Genomic DNA, 19,319 nt, shown 5'->3' with positions numbered 1-19,319 from the left:
TTGAGAGAGGAGGAACTAGGCTCCACCCCTTCCACCCACACAGGTATATCACCTTCACCTGTGCCCCCATGGCTGACTTGGTGCTCACCTCAGGTGACCAATCAGTGGTTCAGGCCGTGATTCAGCAGTTCCCATACACTCCACCCCTTCACGACATGAACCACTGATCAAGTAACCATAAGGTGAGTTCCCCTTGATACAGAGACCCAATACATCGCGACGCTTACATAATTGCCCGTCGCAACGCATGCTGATGTAATCTGATATGAGTGATGATCGGCGCATCCGTCGAACTCTTCTTTGGGCCAGTGCTCGGTGGTATCTACTGGAAGCATGTAATCATACAGTGCAGGTCCATCTTACGTGTCATCAGTCCCGGTTAGACCATCACCAGATGCTTCACATGGTCTTATAACAACTCTGGAACACTGCAGTATTGTTTTGATTCCTTCTGGTGATTCATAGACTTATGGGGAGTAATACAAGTGTTTTAGAGGTACCAAGAGGGGAAGATCCGCTTTCCAGGGCAAGATACAGGCCGTATTCCTGTCTTGGGTTAACACTTCAGCTTGTACAGGGGCACGCCCTGGTCGCCTGTACCAAACCCTTTGACCCGATGTCTGTGGCTGTACGACTATATCAGGCACCAAAGGGGGTGTCCTGATCTGCCACAGAGACATGATAGGGGTCCCCTTAGCAATGAAGACTGGAGTGTTAACCATTATTTCAGTAGGCCATGTACCTATAACCGGAGGAGCTACCGAACCCCCCACCTCCAATAATCTCCCCCAAGGTGCAAGTAGGCCGCACCATCGTGGTCCTACCTGCACCTTCCAGGGCCATTTTATTCTATTGGTACCTGGTTCTAGGTCCTCAGGGGCAGGGAGCAGAAGGTTGTTCTCATTGCCAATCTGAGGTTTCACTTCATTATCGGTGCCCGTAATTTGGATCCTAAGTGGGGAGGCCCATATTGTTTGTAACATTTTCAAGGCACTGGGTCTGCCATCTCTAGGTCTTTCATTCAGGTCCCGCAGGGTCTCATGGAGTCTCTTTGTCCACCCCTGCAGGGACTGAGAGTCTGTCTTCAGGGCAGCCTTGAGAATACCATTGTAACGTTCGATAAGGCCTGCCCCCGTTGGATTATATGGCAGGTGGAATCGCCACTCAATATTATTTTCTTCTGCCCAGCGTTGTATCACTGCACCCGTGAAATGACTTCCTTGGTCACTCTCGATGACTTGCGGTGTCCCGTAGGCAGCCATCAACCTTGTGAGTGCCTTTATAGTGTATGCCTGGTTGGCTTTTGGTACTGGATAGGCCTGCATTAGCCCACTCGCGGTGTCGACACAGGTTAGGGCATATCTCGCCCCCTCAGACCGAGGGAGAGGCCCAATATAATCAACCTGCCACCTCTGTAGAGGATTGTGTCCTCTAGCAAGATGGGCTGTAGTTTCAGGCAACGACCTCGGTCTTATCTTAGAGCAGGCGTCACAGTCTCGGCATGCTTGAGCGATGTCCGATAGTTGTACGGGCAGTCCCCACGCTTTAGCGGCTGCCCACATGGTCTTCTGCCCAGCATGCCGCAGCTTTTGATGTAGCCAGTAAGCGATATTCTCAGATGGAGAGTTCTCAACCCATCTAACTCGGGCCAGTGTGTCGGCTTCATCATTTCCTGGTGACTGTAGGGGTTGATGACCAGAAACATGGTAGACACACACAGTTCTGTGTTTGACTGTATTCCATATGTCTAACCACATATCTTTGCCCCAGATCGGTCGGGAGTGGATAGTCCAATCCTGGGTGGCCCACTGTGCGATCCAAAGAGTGAGCCCCCGATACACAGCCCAACTATCTGTGCAAATATTCAGGATACCATCACCAGGTTCTTTGGTTATAACCATCCACACCGCCCGCAGCTCTGCCCACTGGCTGCTTTGACCATCCCCCTCTTCGAACCAGATTGTGTCTGTGGCAGGATGGTACGCTACTGCTCTCCACTTACTTGGGTTGCCCTTGCTGGACCCATCCGTGTACCAGGCATCTTCAGGAATAGGATATTTTCCTTCCTGGACGGGACTCTTCTGTGGTGGAGCAACCGAAGTTTGTTTTGGTGCATCACTATGATACGTTACTGGGCCAAGAATCTTCTGAAGCTCTTCTTTCAACGGTGAGGAAGATAGACTACTCCTCTGACTGAGATAGGCAACCCATCGTGCCACCGTCTGCGCCTGGGCCACCCCCGTCTTAGGAAGGTGGGTCAGATCTCTTACCCACCCCTGGATTGGCAATGTAGTCTTGACTATAACTTCGGCCGTTTGGGTTATTGGCTCTACCGCTTGTAATGCAGAATAGGCAGCCAATAACTGTTTTTCAATCATACTATATCTTTCCTCTGCTCCATGCCACACCTGAGACCAAAATCCAATGGGGGTCCGAACAGAACTCTGACGTTGCCACAGGCCCCAGCCAAAGCCATCTTGAGTTACGTGAACATCTAGCTCAGCTGGAAGGGTAGGATCAAATATACCCAGTGCCTGGGCTTGTTTAACTGCCTGTTTCGCCTGTTGAAAAGCATCCTGTTCTGTTCTCCCCCAGTCCCATAATTGGCCCTTTTTGGTAAGTCTATATAAAGGTCTCAGCAGCTGCGCCAAATGAGGTATAAAGGAACGCCAATATCCCAATATACCCAGGAATTCCTGCAGCTGCTTTGGTGTTGTAGGGACTGGAAATGCCTGAACCTTATCTATGACGGCATCAGGTAATACTTTGGTCTTTCCTGACCAGACTACCCCTAGAAATTTTACGGACAGTCCTGGACCTTGCACTTTTTGAGGATTGATAGCCCATCCTCTTTCACTTAGGTAGGCAGTTAATGAATCTGCTGCCTCACCTACTGCTTCCAGTGAGTCGGATGTTAACAGGAGGTCATCAATATAGTGGTATAGGTTCACACTGTTTGGTTTCCTCCAATCAGCCAGGTCACGTGCCACCAAATTATGACAGTATGTTGGTGAGTGCACGTACCCCTGTGGCAAGACCTGAAAGGTCCACTGCCTGCCTCCCCACGTAAATGCAAATTGATCTTGTGATTCTTTAGCAATAGGTATGCTAAAAAACGCATTCGCTAAATCCAGGACACAATGGTAGGTTTTAATTTCCCTACTAAGAGTGTCCATTAAGGAGGCAATATTGGGTACGGCCGCATGGATGGGCGGCGTGACCTTATTCAGTTCCCTATAATCCACCGTCATTCTCCATGTTCCATCCGACTTCCGTACTGGCCATATGGGGGAATTATATGGGCTGTGTGCAGGCCTTATAATACCTACTTTCTCTAATTCCTGCACTGTTTTTGATATTTCTTCTTGTCCACCCGGGAGTCTGTACTGTCTTACATTAGTAATCCGGCGTGGTTTTGGCAAACAAATGGGCTCATGTTTCGCATGGCCCCTCAATATTGTCCGTATTGCCCGGATACTAATGTACCTCTGCCGTAGTCTGAACTCTCCCACAGTTGTCTGGAGAGCCAGACCCCATAGAATGTCTATGCCCAAGATATATTCTGGAATTGGGGCAATCGACACCTTATACTCCCGGGGCGGGAGACGCCCAACCCCCAATTTCAGCCACGTCTGGGTGACTGGAATAGTCTGTCCCCCAAACCCACCAATCATCACTCTATTACCCTTAAATTTCGTTGGGTCTCCATATATAATCGATGTTTCTGCGCCAGTATCCACTAGAGCCATCACCTTCTGCACATTTGTCCTGGACCAGAATATTGTTAGTTCTACATAGGGCCTCCGGTCACAGCTAGAGGCCCTATGGGGACCAGAATTTTCCGTTAATCCATGAATTTTGCCAGATCTAAATCTTTTGCCACAGGTGGCTCAGGCACTGTAGCCTGTGACACCTGCGGATATTTTTTCCTTCTGTTCGGTATTATAAAGTCAGCCAAATTCCAGGTTGTTGTTGGTGTTTTTTCTATAATTCGTACTCCCGATTTTCTGGGAGCACTCTGAAATTTCTGATCATTTCTAAGCTGTTTCCACAGCTGTAACAAAACATGGTTGGGTTGCCCATCAATTTTGGTAAATGCAACCCCAGCCCGTATGAGATCATTAAACATAGTCCTCCGGGATACCCGTACGGGGCCTGATCGGGGCATCCGTGGAGCAGGCTTTTTAGTTCTAATAGGGAAGGCCTCAGCATCTTCCACTATACGAACATTACGCCTGGTTCTTACGCGCTCCGTCTCCCCTAAGTCTGCTACTAACTGGGCTGCCTGCTGTACGATGGCTTCTGATGCCACCAATGGATTTAATATGGAAACCAACATCCCATATAGGTGGGAGGGGGCCTGCTGTAGTATTAGATCTCTCATGCCCGCTGTAAATTTTTCCGTATCGGGGCTTTCAAAAGTGTCCGCATACAGAGCCTCCCTCATACCCAGTTCTCTGATATAGGTCTGGAGGTCCTCCATAGAGGACCACAAACCAGTATTAAGAGGGATATCGGTTTTGTTGGGCCATGTCAAGCGGCATGCAGCCATCAACCAATCTATAATAGAATGGTTTTCCTCATTATAATGGACAGCTGCATATAATCTTTGTCTTAATGCCGGGTTTATCGTTATAGATGCTAATTTTGACATTTCTGTTCCATTTACTAAAACACTTTCAGCTCCTGCATCCCATAACCTTAGGAGCCATGATGGTATGCTTTCTCTTGGTTTCTGATGGAACCGTTGTACTAGGTCCATCAACTCATTGGCTGTATATGGACGAGCGGTCACATGGAGGCAGGTTTCTGCAGGGGGCCATTGGTCAGGAGGCACCCCTGCTGGTCTATCCTGTACCTTCTTTGTTTTTTGAGTTATAATAGGCCGAATCTCGAATGGGTCCATCATAGATGGAGTTTCGAGATCTGCCTTAGAGATCTTTTCCCCTGTCATATCAGAGTCTTCTTCCTCTGATTTTGGGGTGTCTTCTACCAATATATTCCTTATTTGTCTTGTGGGGACATTTAGGCCAGGCTTTTTGGTTGTTAACGTACCCAGCTGTTGTTCCAGTTTCTCAATACGGTCTCGTAATAACTGATTTTCAGTCTCCAAATTAACATTTGCAACATCTAACTTGAGTATGGCCATTACTAATGGCCAGGCTACTGCAGAGGCAGCTAACCGCCGCTCCTTGGTAACAAGTATGTCTTTATCTAATCCTACAAAGTAGTCAGTCAAATAAGATGGAGAAGGAGCGGCAGTCCCTGGAACCCGCATGGGTCCCCATTTCTCAATAACGGATGCCAATCCATAGTAGGGTGACCCCATGAATCCTGGAATTAGACCAGGGATTGTCTGTTCTAGGGGGGTAACGTTCTCCCCCTTGGCCCATTTAAACATATTCCAAATAAACGACATTATGGATTTAGTTAGAGCTGCCTGGCTCGCCAAATGTAGAGTAAATAACTCCTAATGGCGATACTCCACCAGGGAATAGTATAGAAGATGGTATATTTTAAGTAGTTCTATACAAACAGTTATACAAATAATACAAAAGAGAAGATGGCTCACCTTTAAGATGACAAGGCTCGCAGAGGACTCCACATGGGAGGGATCTCCAAGAAGAGATCCTTCCCTGGTGGTGGTCAGCCCTTAAATGGGGTTTGAGAGAGGAGGAACTAGGCTCCACCCCTTCCACCCACACAGGTATATCACCTTCACCTGTGCCCCCATGGCTGACTTGGTGCTCACCTCAGGTGACCAATCAGTGGTTCAGGCCGTGATTCAGCAGTTCCCATACAACTTGTTTAATCCCAAGAAGTCTTTTTCTTGTAAAGGTTTATGGTGGGAGCATTCGGGAAACAATTTTTTCATTTTTTCAATTTTTTTTCATCCGTTGATGCCAATCTGACTTGGTTGTTTAAATGTGGTTTATAGAGCAGTTTATAGAGGTACTATCTCTAACCCAAAGGAAAGGGACCAGTGGGAAGGGCAAGTTTGGTAACCCCGTGCCTCACATTGGGGAAGTGGGGAACAGTAACTAGATTGTGCTTTTTGTATGTCTGAAGAATAATGGAATAGCTTGTTCATAAAGTCTCAGTAGTCCATCCACAAGTAGATGAATGCAACCTAAAAATGTTGTGTTTCTGAGCTGCATTTGCTGGATATTCACTGAAGAGTTAATCTAGTGTTACAGCATCTATGAGCACTTCCCATCCAGCATGTTCCTATAGCCTCTGTTTTGGTGTCTGGAATCTTCATTTGGGGCAGAGGGACCACACAGCCAAAGGTTGTGTTGGCACTGAACAGCTAGATGAGTGACCCTGGTTTGGTTCCCTTTTGTTCATTTAGGTTCAGGGAGCTCATGTGGTTTCCTCTCTCCTGTAACTGACATCCATGCTTCTTGTTCTGGTGGTGTTTCAGCCCTGCTTTGTGGGGAGCATTAGATCAGCCAGGGTTAGTTTGAAACTTTGACAGAAACACGTTTTCCTGGGGTAAGTGAACTATATGGTCCAAAATGTCTTGCCAAATTGGAATGATTAGGGACTTGGGGATATCATTTTAGGAGAAAATTAGAAAAAGTCTAGTAATGTCATTGCCGTGTCACCTTTTGGAGACTGAAAGTTCCTTATTCACATGTATGCTTTTAAAGTTGGAAGGGGCTTTTCATTTAAAGGGCTTTTTTTTGTGTATGCGTATGTGTCTCATGTACAGCATATAACTGAAGTGAAAACAGGCATTTAGATTGAGTCATAATAATTTTACGGGAAACAGTTCCATAAATTTCCATTCAGACCTGGCAGAAGGCAGAAGGTTTTGAAGCCCAGAACCTTTCATAAAATCAAACCTCTCTTCTTTCTCCAGCTTTCGTGCTGTCCCGCAGTGACTTCTACCTAGGTTACTGTGGTATATTGCAGTGATAAACACATGGGAAGATCAGCAAAGCCTTCAGCCTAGTGTGAAGTGTCTGGTCCTCTCCCTGTGAACACCTGTGCATTTACTTGTTGATGCTGAAGTCTGGCAGTGCTGATTAGCTGATAATATGATTGCGTTACTTGCTGATGATGCTGTCAAAGTTATTGACTGTCATGCTTGGAGTATGACTGAAGTATTTAATATTATTTTGAGCGACTGTGTGAAACAAAGCTTGAGGAATCCCTGAACCCTACAATACAGACTCATTCAAATCATCTATCAGTGCACCACAGAAGAACTGAAGCTGGTTTTCTGTACGAGTCAGGCAACTGAAATTTTGCTTCTTGAAGTTTCAGTTTAGCTTGTGAAAGTTATTCCACGTGGTATGCGAGCAGAATCTATCCATGACTATTTTATGGAAGCTGCACTGATGGATAACTGTTGACAAGGCTGGAATTTCTTTCTTGTTAACTGAAGACAAAACTTTTTTTTTTTTCCTGAGTATATTGTAGGTTCTCCCACTACTTTGGGAGAGTAAAATGCATGCAAAATCAGATGCAATTCTTCATGTTTGCTGTCACAAATACTCATGAAAAATCAGAATGGGAAATACAAAGATTGGTTCATTCATCATGGGAAGAAGCTTGCTAGCAGCAAAATGTAATGTGGAACCTCCTACCTGAGGATGATAGTTCACATGCAATTGCAAATATATGCTCTCTGAGGGATTAAAAAAAAGGCTCTTGAAAGGCCAAGATGCCCATTATGAAGCTATCAGGCTGGAAAGCTGCCATTTACTAGATTAATATGAGCCTGGTCAATTTTTCAAAACATACACTATAAAAAGAACGATGCTTACTGCTTTGTTTTCAAGGTACTTTCAGCCATTCATGAAATCATCCTCAGAGACATAAAAGATGTGCTTATGCAGAATTTGGAAAGCATTTAATTTGAGATTTATTTAGTCACTGTATAATCCAGTGTGACTGTGGTTCTTAAACGTTTTACCTTCCGTCGCCTCTCATTGCTGCCAGGGTCATCCTTAGTTGAGGCTTATAGCCGCAGGAGAGGCGTGTAGCTGCAGAGATGCTGGGAGTGGGTGGCAGTGCAGTTGTGAAGTTTGGTTGGTGTTAGAGATGTTACACATCTGCCATGAATGTTGCTCCTCATCTGTCTTGACCTGATCCCCTACTCTGGCTGGCAATGTCTGGAGTAGTTTCCCAGCTTGTTTGAGCCAGAAGTACTCTGCTGTCCCAATTGCTTTAGAATAGCTCACTTTCTCCATTTTCCACTTTTTATTTCACCTAGGGCTAAGGAGTCAGAAGAGGCGGTGGAGCAGGGACCCACGGTGACCTCGTGTCAGAGGAACTGGGATTTCCTCCAAAGTCAGGAGGTAGGTGAGAGGCAGAAGCAGGAAAGGGGATTGAGGTGCCGCCTTTCCCTCTGGATGCTCCCTGCACTTACTGCTGCCTTTTGTCTTCTTGGCTGCTTCATCTCCTCACTTAGTTCTGCTGCTTCCTTCCACATCTAGCCTAGCTCTGCTGTTTCTGCGTAAAGATTTGTGCTCATGAAAAAATCTTGCTGTGCTGATGGTTCTTATCACTGTTACAGCAAAGTGTAAGTGCGTGAGCGTCCAGCAGGGAGCAGAGCTGTGGAGATGGGCTGCTCTAGCAGCACTTCAGGCATCCCAGGGGTAAAAAAGGAACAAACTGTCAGATGACTCCTGGAACAAAACAAACAAACAAAAAAACCCACATTGTTGTAACAGTTGTCCTTATTCTAGCATTAGTGAGTTGAGAAACTGTCATGGTATCAGAATAGGGAGCTAAAGACCTGAAAAGTGGAATGCTTCATGTTACCCTTAGGTCGTTCAGATCCATAGTGCAACCTTCAGGCTGATTGTAAGGCTGCTTTGTTCTTCATATAATTTTCAGCTTATGAAACAGTGCAGGGATTAAATATTAGCACACTCCTTCCTCACAGTTCTTGCCATTTTTATATAAACACTTTACAGATGAATCAGGAGTGTTACTTTGACCAAGAAAGTTGGTGACTTGAGAGGTTTTTATGAAATTTTCCTGACACGTTTAGAACAGCAATAGGTATGCAGAATTTCATCCTGTTTTAATGGTCTGCATGTGGCTGCCTGGAAATACAACCCCCTGGGAGAATCTCACATTGTTAACTGCGTTTTCTTTCTATATTGGTCCCCTATTTCTCCCCAGCCCTTTCCTCCCCACAGTTCTAAGATTTTTTTCATTGAATGGAAAGTAATTTCTGAGACATCTAGTATTTATGATTTTACATTAGTAAAATGAAAATATAATCTTACAGTCTTGGTGCAAGTGAAAATCAAATCACTGGAACAAAGTAGTATAAAAATTTCTTGCTTCAATGCTTGTCAAGGGAGCTTAGTCATTGAATTATTCCTGCAAAATATTTAGACTTTTGATAAAACTACATTTCCCACAGAGGCTGTGGCTCTGGCTCACTTAGGTTCTCCCAGGCTAGTGTTAGCCAGCAGCAATTCTATTGACTTTGCTTAAGATCTGGGACAGAGTTTAAAGCAAAAGCTTCAGTGTGTTTGCATGTTTATGTACTTTTAAGAATGATGGTTTATATAACTTCAGGGACCTTATCAGCATGAAGAAGTACAGAAACTGAAGCAGATTTGTGCTGCTGAGTGGAGTGATATATAGAATGATGACAACAAAATTGCATATTGATAGCATTGGCAAGCATGATTCTTTTCATTGTTGTAGGAGCCAAAAATCATGTTTTTATACATTGTGGTGGTGGCTGAAACCAGTTATTAATTTACCACAGTGAAAGATAAGGAGAAAGAAAATTGATGTGTAATAGGAAAAAGGAGCGGTCTTGGATCTTAGCTGGTGGTAGTAGTTTTTAATCCTTGGTGCAGGATACAGATTCCGGTCCATTGATTCTGAAAGCTTATTTTTCATTGCTGGCATACCTTTATGCCTTCTCTTTCTTTTAATTTGAGGACTAAGAGCAATATTTTTACTATCTATAAATGAGCATTTCTTTCAAATGTGCCCTGATGTAAAATGCTGAGAGTGTTAGTTTTGGCTTTTTCCTTTACCTACTGTATACTTTTTCTGACATGTTAGATTAACTTTCAGCCACAGGCCAATCTGTCAAAGAAACAGGGAATGTCTCCTGCTATGACAGATTTGCCAGAGGCTGAGGTTTGAAACAAGCTGGGTATTGCTTCTTACACAAAAGTAATTTCTCCCTTCTGAAGAGAGCTATCACTGAATCAGCTGAACAGAAGCCTCTGACTTGCATTACTAGGTTCTGATCAGAAAATCTGCAACAGGCATTTTTTTAATAAACTTATATGCCACAAAGGAGCTCTGGCAGTATTACTTGGGGAGAACTTTCAGCAATATAAGGTCAAAATAATTTCCTCGAGGATATCAGGAATCCAATATATATTAAAAAAAAAACCAAACAAACACAACAAACTTTCCCTGGTTGACTTCAGAATTGTTATCATGTTGGATGAATATACTGCTACAAAGATATACCCACAGGTCAGGCTTCAATGTGCAGGCAAGACTACACTATCATTGTGGTGTCTGTTCCCAAAATAGCCTGCCCCGCTCTTAAAACCTGACTCAATTTACTGTATGAGTTGAATGAAACTGTGGCCTCCACACCCCAATTTTTCTGCTGTTGCTGTAGTGCTGAGAGGAAAGATGCTGTGCATCCTGAGCTTCCCTTTGTAGCCCAGCTTCTTCCAAGGGGATATTAACAGTCGGCTCTCAGAGAAAATCCAACTGTGTAGCAAAGCCTGGGATTTCTACTGAAATTGCTAAACAAGGAAATCCGTCACAGACGTCCCCTAAGACACATCCTGGACAACTGCACAACAGTCACAGTGCTGCTGGGCAGAATGTGTGTGAATGTAATGGAAATGCTATGAGAGAAAAGAGAGGATCAGACTGGGACCACTCACTGCCTCTTTTGCCTTGCATGCTGTGATGCTCAATACTGAGCAGTGCCCCACGTAAACCGGGAAAGTATGTCAGCCACTGGTTCTACCAGATTTTTGTATCCAGTACATGCGAGCCAGACTCTGGGACAGTATGAGAAGTACATTTTATTGGCCTTGATGGAGGAATTAATAGGTATCTTCCTCAGGCACACTATGAGAAGGAACTTAGATGTGTGTAAAGGGCCCCTTCTGCCATCAGAATGGCTGAAGGTATGCCCGTTTCCACAGACTAATTTGAGTCAGGGAGGCTGTGTTAGTTTATGCTAGCCAAGAATCTTGCCCAATTAAGCTGAAATGATAGAACATGCTAATTTTAACTCTTTCCCCCAAAATGCATGTCTTTGCTATTTTACCTGCTGATCATGAAGTCCGTATGTTTCTGCTTCTAGTTGAAGTTCTGCTTTGTAGAGACCTGATCTAGATTTCTTTTTTCATTCCTTTTAAAGACAGATCTGTAAATGTAAATATGTAAGTATTAATTTGTTACAGTAGTTCCCAGCTGTTCCAGTTTTCCCCTTAGAGCTGCACAGAAGTACAGCAGTAGCTCAGAGGGCTGTGGTGATGTAGGAAGTGTAGCTCAGTGCTGTTTCTTTACCAATTCCCTTACTGCCAGGTATCATCTCTGCATGTGTTTTAGGAAGAAAGCAATGTTCATCTGTTGGACACATGGTGGGCTTCAGGGGAATGAAGTCTAGAAGCTCGTGGGTTTAAAAGTTCAAGGAACACTATATAACAAGTTTCACACCTGCCCGAAGCTGCAGCAGATGGAGGTGGCCTGGGGGTGTCCAGCTCCCTATATGCTCCCCAGTGTGTGATGATCCTATAGGAGACATGCAGGAAAAGAGCATCTCTTGGCTTTTGTTTTTATGATGACCATAATATTACCAAAAGAAAAAATGGATATTTTCACTCTGAAAGCTGGATTCAGTCTTGGTATATTGTGGTAGTGCTAGCGATGCTAAAAACACAGTGAGTTGCAGGGCAGATAAAAAAGCAGAAGAGAGGAGATAAATATTTTCAACTTACTGGAAACAAACAGCTGCTGGAAGACCGTAGCAAGAGGCTCTTTGACAGAATCATGTAGGGCTGTTTTGTTTTGAAATTGTGCAGAGTTATAGTGACAACTGTATAGAACTGTATTTGTGAAAGAGATGTCACAGAAAACATGTGGCAGCTTGTTTTAAGCTGTCACTAGGCACTGAGGCAGTGGGTACGTCACCCTGGAATGGCTTTGAAGGATGATGACTTGGACTACCAAAGCCCCCTAAATGCTTAGAAGGTATAGAATTTGCCCTTTACATTTTTTTTCAGCTATTTTTCAAGTTCTGAGGGAAAAAAAAAAGATCAAGTTTTAAAGAATATTCAACTACTTTTACTCTTAAACAAAAAAGAAAAAAGTGAACAGTAGCAATCTGCTGTGTAACGTCTCAGGAATGATAATAAAATTATGGGTTTGACAGCATTAGGAGTTCTTCACCCAAAGTGTCACTGATAATACTTGGCTTTCATCCAGTTCAGCTTTGGTATAAGTTATTTTAGAATAGGCAAAAAGTGATCAAACGTAATGTATAATGAGATTATCATGGCTAATGAGAAGAGCTTTTCCAGCTGCAAATAGGCCGTGCTGGCTCAGCACGAAAGTTACTTCAGAGTAGAACCCAAAGGAGAAAATAAATAAATCCTTTCTGGGTTGCAATCTTGCTTGGGAGTTGTAGTGCCTTATCAGCTGGCTGCATCCTAGCTGTGCTATCAGTTTGGAAAATAGGGAGTTTTAGAGGAGTTCACAGAATTGAATCGATGGAGGGATCAGCACATCTTTCCCCCACCCCTCCCACACCCATTCCAATCGCTTGATACTATTTTGGGGACCTCAGTCCTGGTCCTGTGGGAACAAGGTTTATTTGCTTTGTGGGCATGGGGTGAAAGGCTACAGGTGTTGGTTTTTATTTTTTTTATTTTTTACCGAAGGCATTGTAAATCAATATTTCAGTGTTTTATTTTGAATTTTAATGCTATGAGCTCCAAAAGTGGTGGAGTAACTGCAAAGGAGGAAAAGGGATATAGAAAAGAATTGCTTTTATGTTTTTTTTCTTTTTCCTGAAAATATATTATAAAGCACATTTAGCCTCTAATGCAGTGGACTAGTAGAGAATTGCAGCATGAGTCAAGTAGGACCAGGTGATGTGAGGCTTGTCAGTCCTTCTGGCAGCTCCTTGCAGCTTGAAGTGATGAGCCAAAATCTTTTATTTATTCATTTATTTTTACACACTGGCAACATCAGAGGGAGGGAATTATTTTGAGGAAAAATGCATTTCTGAGAGTACAGTAAGGCAAAACCACCATCAACAAAACAACAACAAAAAAAGGAGGTAGATAAATGGAGGAAATATTGCTTTGGATATTTTTGCTCTCTCTTTAAGCTGAAATGTGGATGAGAGAGCTCCTCGTGTGCTTGGGAGGGGCAAGAAAGTAAGAACCAGCTGGAGCCATGGTCCGGACCTCCGAGCAGAAAAGTATAAAGGAAATGTGTGCACTGTGAGATTCTTCAGGCTTCATGCTGGAAGTGGAAAAAGCAGAAAGGTTAATGTGGCCCTTTCACAAAGAAGCTGTGTGCAGAATAATAATTTGCCTTGGAGCAAATTGGCTGAAAACGGCAGGGCAGGGCTGAGGCAGAGCCCGTGCGATAACGCAGCAGCGGAGGAAGTGGCCCTGAAGAGCCAGGTCTCACCCTGAGCTCGCAGGTCCCTGGTGCAAAGCACCTTTGCTGCCTGCTGTGCTGATCTGTACCTTCCTGGTCTCCAGGGTCCAGGTGTGCAGAACAGATAGCTAAAAAGGGCTATTGTAGCTGGTAGGCTTACTGAAAGAGAGGAAAACCCACTTGATCTTGCCTACAGGAGAGCAGCTGAAAGGTTTCCCATTTCTCCTGAAGTGTCAGATCTGTGCATTAATGCAGCCAAAATCTGGGTTTCCTATCAGGCTGTAGGTGCTGAATGTGTGGCACAGGCTGTGCTGCTGACAGTAGCATCAACCAGGAGACTGTAGCATGTGTCTCAGGTTTTTGGTATTAAACATCCAGTAGAGAACAGAGAAGAATAATACAAACAAAGCTGCCTGAATTAAACGCTTCATGCAAAAAATGCATATGGTGAAAACATCTTTATCCTTGCAGAAGTGATATTCTTGCAACTCTCTCCCTGTTTGTGTTGCCCCGGTCCTCTGCCATTTCCATGCTCGCTTTCCATAGTTACACTTACAGTTCTTCCAGTCAGAGCAGGAGACAGGTAGGCACAGGCACTGTGAAGCTGCCCTGTTTGTCCCAGTGCAGATAATCTGCAAAATGACCTTATCTCTTTATAGGCTCAGTCATGTTGAGAATTAATCAACAGATAGGTTATGGTGATGTGGTTTACTGTAACCCCTGACATTACAAAAACTGAATTGCTTGTGGCAGATGCTGTCTTGTTGGTTGGATGGAGCACCTCCTGTCTGCCTGTGGGATGGGAGGCTTCTTACTTATCTGCGGACGTTTGGCACAGCTTCAGTGCCTGTGTGCAGGCTCTGGTGTGAGCAGCAGTGCCATGGTGACTTCTTTCTGCGCATCCCTGGGATTTTGGTTCCTCAAATAGGCTGAGTGGAAAAAGGGTGTGAAAAATAAGAAACAAGCATTGATGGGGCTTCTGCGCTCGGTCTGCTCACTTTTCTTCCTGGGAGCTGTGGAGTGTTAGAAGACTAAATTGCTTTTGCAAACAAATGAACAGCGTAAGCGATGTGCTGTGATATCCTTGACTGGGCTTTTTAATAGTGTTTGTTTGCTTACTTGCTAATTTGCAAGGTCTGGTAATTTGCGATTGGCCTCCCAGTCGTTAGTGAGAATTAGTGTGGTTCTATTATATCAGAAGGACAAGCAAATCAATAAGAAAAAGAGAAGCATCCCACATTAGTGAAGCTAAAAGAAAATGCCTGGAATGTCTTTGTGCTCTTTAGTGTTGTAATTATCTCAAATCTTAAAAGTATTTTGTATTGGTTTAGTTCTTAGTTCATTTCCTTGCTTATAAATAACTACACTCAAAAAAGAAAAGTCTCTCCTAGCGTTCAGTGAAGGTGATCTCTTGCTATTGTTTCTTTGAATACCTCCGCTGTGGGCCTCTTATCGTTTTTACAGTGGTGTAAGGGATGTGTCATTTTCGTAGCATCTGTACAGTGTTTGCAGAAAATTATGGTGGTTTAGAGCATTATATTTCAAGTCTGTCATAGCTGTTTCAGTGGTGATGGTCCTCTATTTTAACCAAATTATTCAAAGATATTTATTTATTGTGGAAGAGGAGGTTGGGTAGGCTGTTTCTTGACCTTAACATGTCCAGGCTGAAGCTCAATGACATTATTCTCTTACAAACTTATCTATCTATTGTTTGCTTCTCTATTAGAGAATATATATATATATTTTTCCTCTCATTTGAGAACAAGAGGTTCTGTTCACTCTGAGGGGGAAAAAAAAAAGCAGAATAATGTATCTGAGAAGCAAGATCAATAAAATCAGATGTTCTTGTTTTGCAAGTATTGATGTCAATGAAACTGTATTTGTTAGTGCAATTTCTTTTTTTTTTTTTTCTTCGGAACCCCCTAATTTGTCTCTGCTTGTGAAGGAGGTGGGTACTTTCACTACTGCAATATGCCTTAACCTCTTCTTAGCTGTGTTGTAAGACCTACTTTATCACAGACTCTAACTGAAGCATGCTTACTAACAGTGTGTTTTTACCATTCTGAAGATTGAAACTAGGGTCACTTGATGGGTGAAGGACATTAGTTTACTTTCTGTCTGTGTGTAGTTTGGGTATACCAATTAACGCTAAATTTAAGTTCAGTAATGCAGATAGTGATTGATACTGCCATCTCTAGGCTGCCTGCAGGCAGGTAACAAGCAGAGCCTAGGACTGGTGGAGCAGGTTGGAAGGTTGTCTCTAGAGTATGATCTGAACAGTGCCTTGGCCATCTGATGTACTGGTTGAGCAGAAGCTGGAATCTGAGTTCTGTGAACATCAGAACGTCTGTCTTGTCTAATAAAGACCCTCTGGGCTTCATTTGCTAGTATCAGAGTGGAATGCTAGTGGAAAACCTAGCAAGTTGCAGGGTGTTTCTTTCTGCAGTAACATGTAGGTGTTAGGTTTTGGTTTTCTGCATCAGACTTTGTGCTGTGGTTTTTCTCTGGGTGTCCCTGAGGCTGCAGATTGATCTACTGATGTGATCACCAGTGTTATATATTTTATTATGAATAACGTGGCTTGTGTTAGTTGGAGAACTAACTTGACTTTAGTCAAGACTTGTGAGAAAGGACCAGGCTTTCAGTAAGCCTAAGGGGAATTTGTGACATCCACTGTAATCCAGTCCAGAAGTTGCAGGTCCTCCCTGTAAAAAGGCAGTGAAGGCCACCCTGGAATTTGGGGGATAGATATGGCCTGTCAGTACAGATTTCTGGATTTGGCTGTTTCTTATATGCTTTCAGGAAGGAGATGGATGCAAACACCTTGAAAAGTGGTAGTTTGAGATAACATTGAATTGCTGGTTTTGTGGCTTGTATTTAGGGAATCTTCAAGCTTTATTTTTGTGTGTAAGAAGTGGCTAGGGCTGGGGAGGGAGGGAGGGTTGGGAAGAATTACCTGATTCAGTGAACCCTTAACCTAACTAAATTGGACAAGTAAATGTGTGATGTATGCACCTACATATGTTTTTGTGTACGTATTTATGTTTAAAATTGTTCTATTCTTGTTTGTGGATATGATATTGATTCCTGCTGCAGTGTCAATTACTGGTGTTTACCCAAGCATGTGTTTTTATCTCTTTTGTTCTTCCCCTTGTGTGACTTCTCTAAACCTTTTCTGTCTGTGTGTCTGTTCTATTAGACCCCACCCAACTTGACAATTCTTTGGTCTTAAGATAAATAAATAAATACAATGGAAACCATTTCAATGAAGTGTAATCCTCTCCAGTCTGGAGCCACCCTGGTAGCACAGGTTGGTGACCTGCCTGAGCAGGCTTTGCAAACAGTGCATCTACTGCAGCAACACAACCACAGCTGGGCTCGGGGTAATTTTCTCTATTCAGACCAAAAATACTAACATTTGGAATGTTATTCTGTATGATTGACCTAAAAAGATGGGAGGAAAAATTGTTACTGGTGGAATAACACAAAGCTCCTGTTAGGCCTATGCGCCAGCTTTTCATTTCTTCTTAGTTTGCCAGCCATTGAGAGTATGTTGTTTGGAGGTGTAAGGGGAATTAAGGCAATATATGCTTCCTTATTCTGTGTCTTGAGGAGAAATCATTTCTCCTGTGGAGTTCCTCAGAAAACATTTGTGCAAGTAAAGCTACTTTATTTTTTTTTAAGTGACTATTTTTAATTCAAAGGTGAACTGCAGTACTGATCTTGGAGAGAAATAGTCTCTAACTTATTAAATATATACACTTGATCTTTATTTTTTAACTTAATCCTGGCGGTTTTGTTGAGTGATATCTTAACTAATTAAAGGGCTGTGATACTGACACATGCTATGTGTTATACTGGTCGTGTCACCTGTCGTCACTGAATTTAATACACTTCTCAAATTTGTCTGGTAGTAGTAGGCTTTACTCCCAAGGGGTGTTGCAAGTAGCAGTTAATATTTGCATAGTGCTTCCAGGTGCTGAATTTTGGGATTGAAATGTAAATTTGTCCTGACTGGAACTGGATTGTCTTAGATCTGAGGAGGCTCTGAATTTGTTTGGAGCATATGTATGCCAAGTTATGAAGGCTGAGAAAGCTGCTGTGAAGGAACCAAACTTAAAACTTTGTTTCCCATCCAAGGACAGTTTAACAGTGATGTTAGCAGGCTTTAAACAATGGATAGCTTGATGTCTGAGGTTGTAAATTTTCTAAAGTAGCCACACTGTGCTGCATTTCTTCTTGATCTGAGCTTAAATTTTCATTTACTTTTATACATTGCTGACGGAGGGCCACCAGTTTTCTATCGTGAGAGATGGTTGCTGAATTAGATTTGCTTTTTTTTTTCTTCTGAGATCTGAAGAGATGTGTCTTATCAAAGCCGGTGTTTGGTTCAGAATAAGAAAGGGGATGGTTCTGTAGGGAATACGCATAGCAAAGCAATGTCATAAATAGGTCTTCTGTCAGTGTTTGGTGTAATGTCTTGATATGTGTCATCATGAATTATATATTATTTCAGATTTATCATTTCTCCCACTGATAAGGGACATTGCTTCTTTGAGTGAGTTTCCTTCTTGACTTGAAAGATTTACTGATACATTGAAATTCCCTGTATTGGAGATTCAGATGAACTTTGGAAACTGGAGATAAGAACTATAAATCTGCTATAAACTAGGAAGCCATTTCTCAAAGTATGTATTTATTTGACAGAGTTTGTACTTGTTTATTCTTTTGCTTCTCATTTGTGTACATCCACAACACAACTTTTCAACAGCATGAACAAGCAGTGCAAAACTACAATGTATAGGTGATTCATCAATAAAGTAATCCTTAGAGCATCGATGGGTGCTGCCTCAAATGGATGAGTAAGGAGTGGATATTCTTCTGTAAATGTCATGGTTACTTTCAGGTTTTGTTCCTTTTAAATCCTAAACCTCTAGTGGGTGCTTTTAAAAACAGACTTAAATCCTTATTTTGGAGCTCTAAGGTAATGTTATTAAAAAGTAAGTCGTTATGCAAAGTGGGCTTCAGTTAGATATGTTTTTGGAAACACAATCACTCAGCACATGGCATAAAGGCAGGGAGCAGGAGAGCCAGGGCTGAGCTTTCATCAAAACAAACTAACAAAAAAACAACCCCAAACAACTTTCCTTCTTAGATGAAGGGAGATGCAAAATATCCTTGATCTGAGTTGGCAAGCCATTGTTTTGGGAGCAGCTGGGACAGGCCATGTGTCTTGCTGCTGGACTCCTGATAGGAAAATTGCACCTGAGAAGGCTTACACACAAAGTTCCTGAACTGCAGATACAAGTAGGGCTGTTATAAAGGTTGCGTACAGTGGCTTTTTTTTCCCTAGCATTAGTAGATTAATTTTAATCAGTAGGAAGCTGCTGGTAATAATATACTTGAACTTGATTTTTGAAATCTTAAACCTTTCAAAAATATTTAAAGAAGAAGAGGGAATGGAAATTAATGAGTGAAGAATGTTATTCTAGCATGTTTTTTTCTGTTCGGCTCATTTGTGTTGCATTTTTCCCCTCCATTTTCAGCTTCATTTATTTTCTAAAATATTCACGTAAACTCAGATTTAGATTTTTGTGACAGTTTTGTAGTAAGCAGCTTACGTACAGAATTTGTTTTCTGTTCAGGTTTGCTTTCATCCTATTTTATGGTTCAACTGAGTTGAA

The sequence above is a fragment of the Cyrtonyx montezumae genome, unplaced genomic scaffold (assembly GCF_038088225.1).
Source record: "Cyrtonyx montezumae isolate F1298 unplaced genomic scaffold, pur_monq_1.0 scaffold_17, whole genome shotgun sequence".
Lineage (NCBI taxonomy): Eukaryota > Metazoa > Chordata > Aves > Galliformes > Odontophoridae > Cyrtonyx > Cyrtonyx montezumae.
This window is presented reverse-complemented; position numbering follows the sequence as displayed.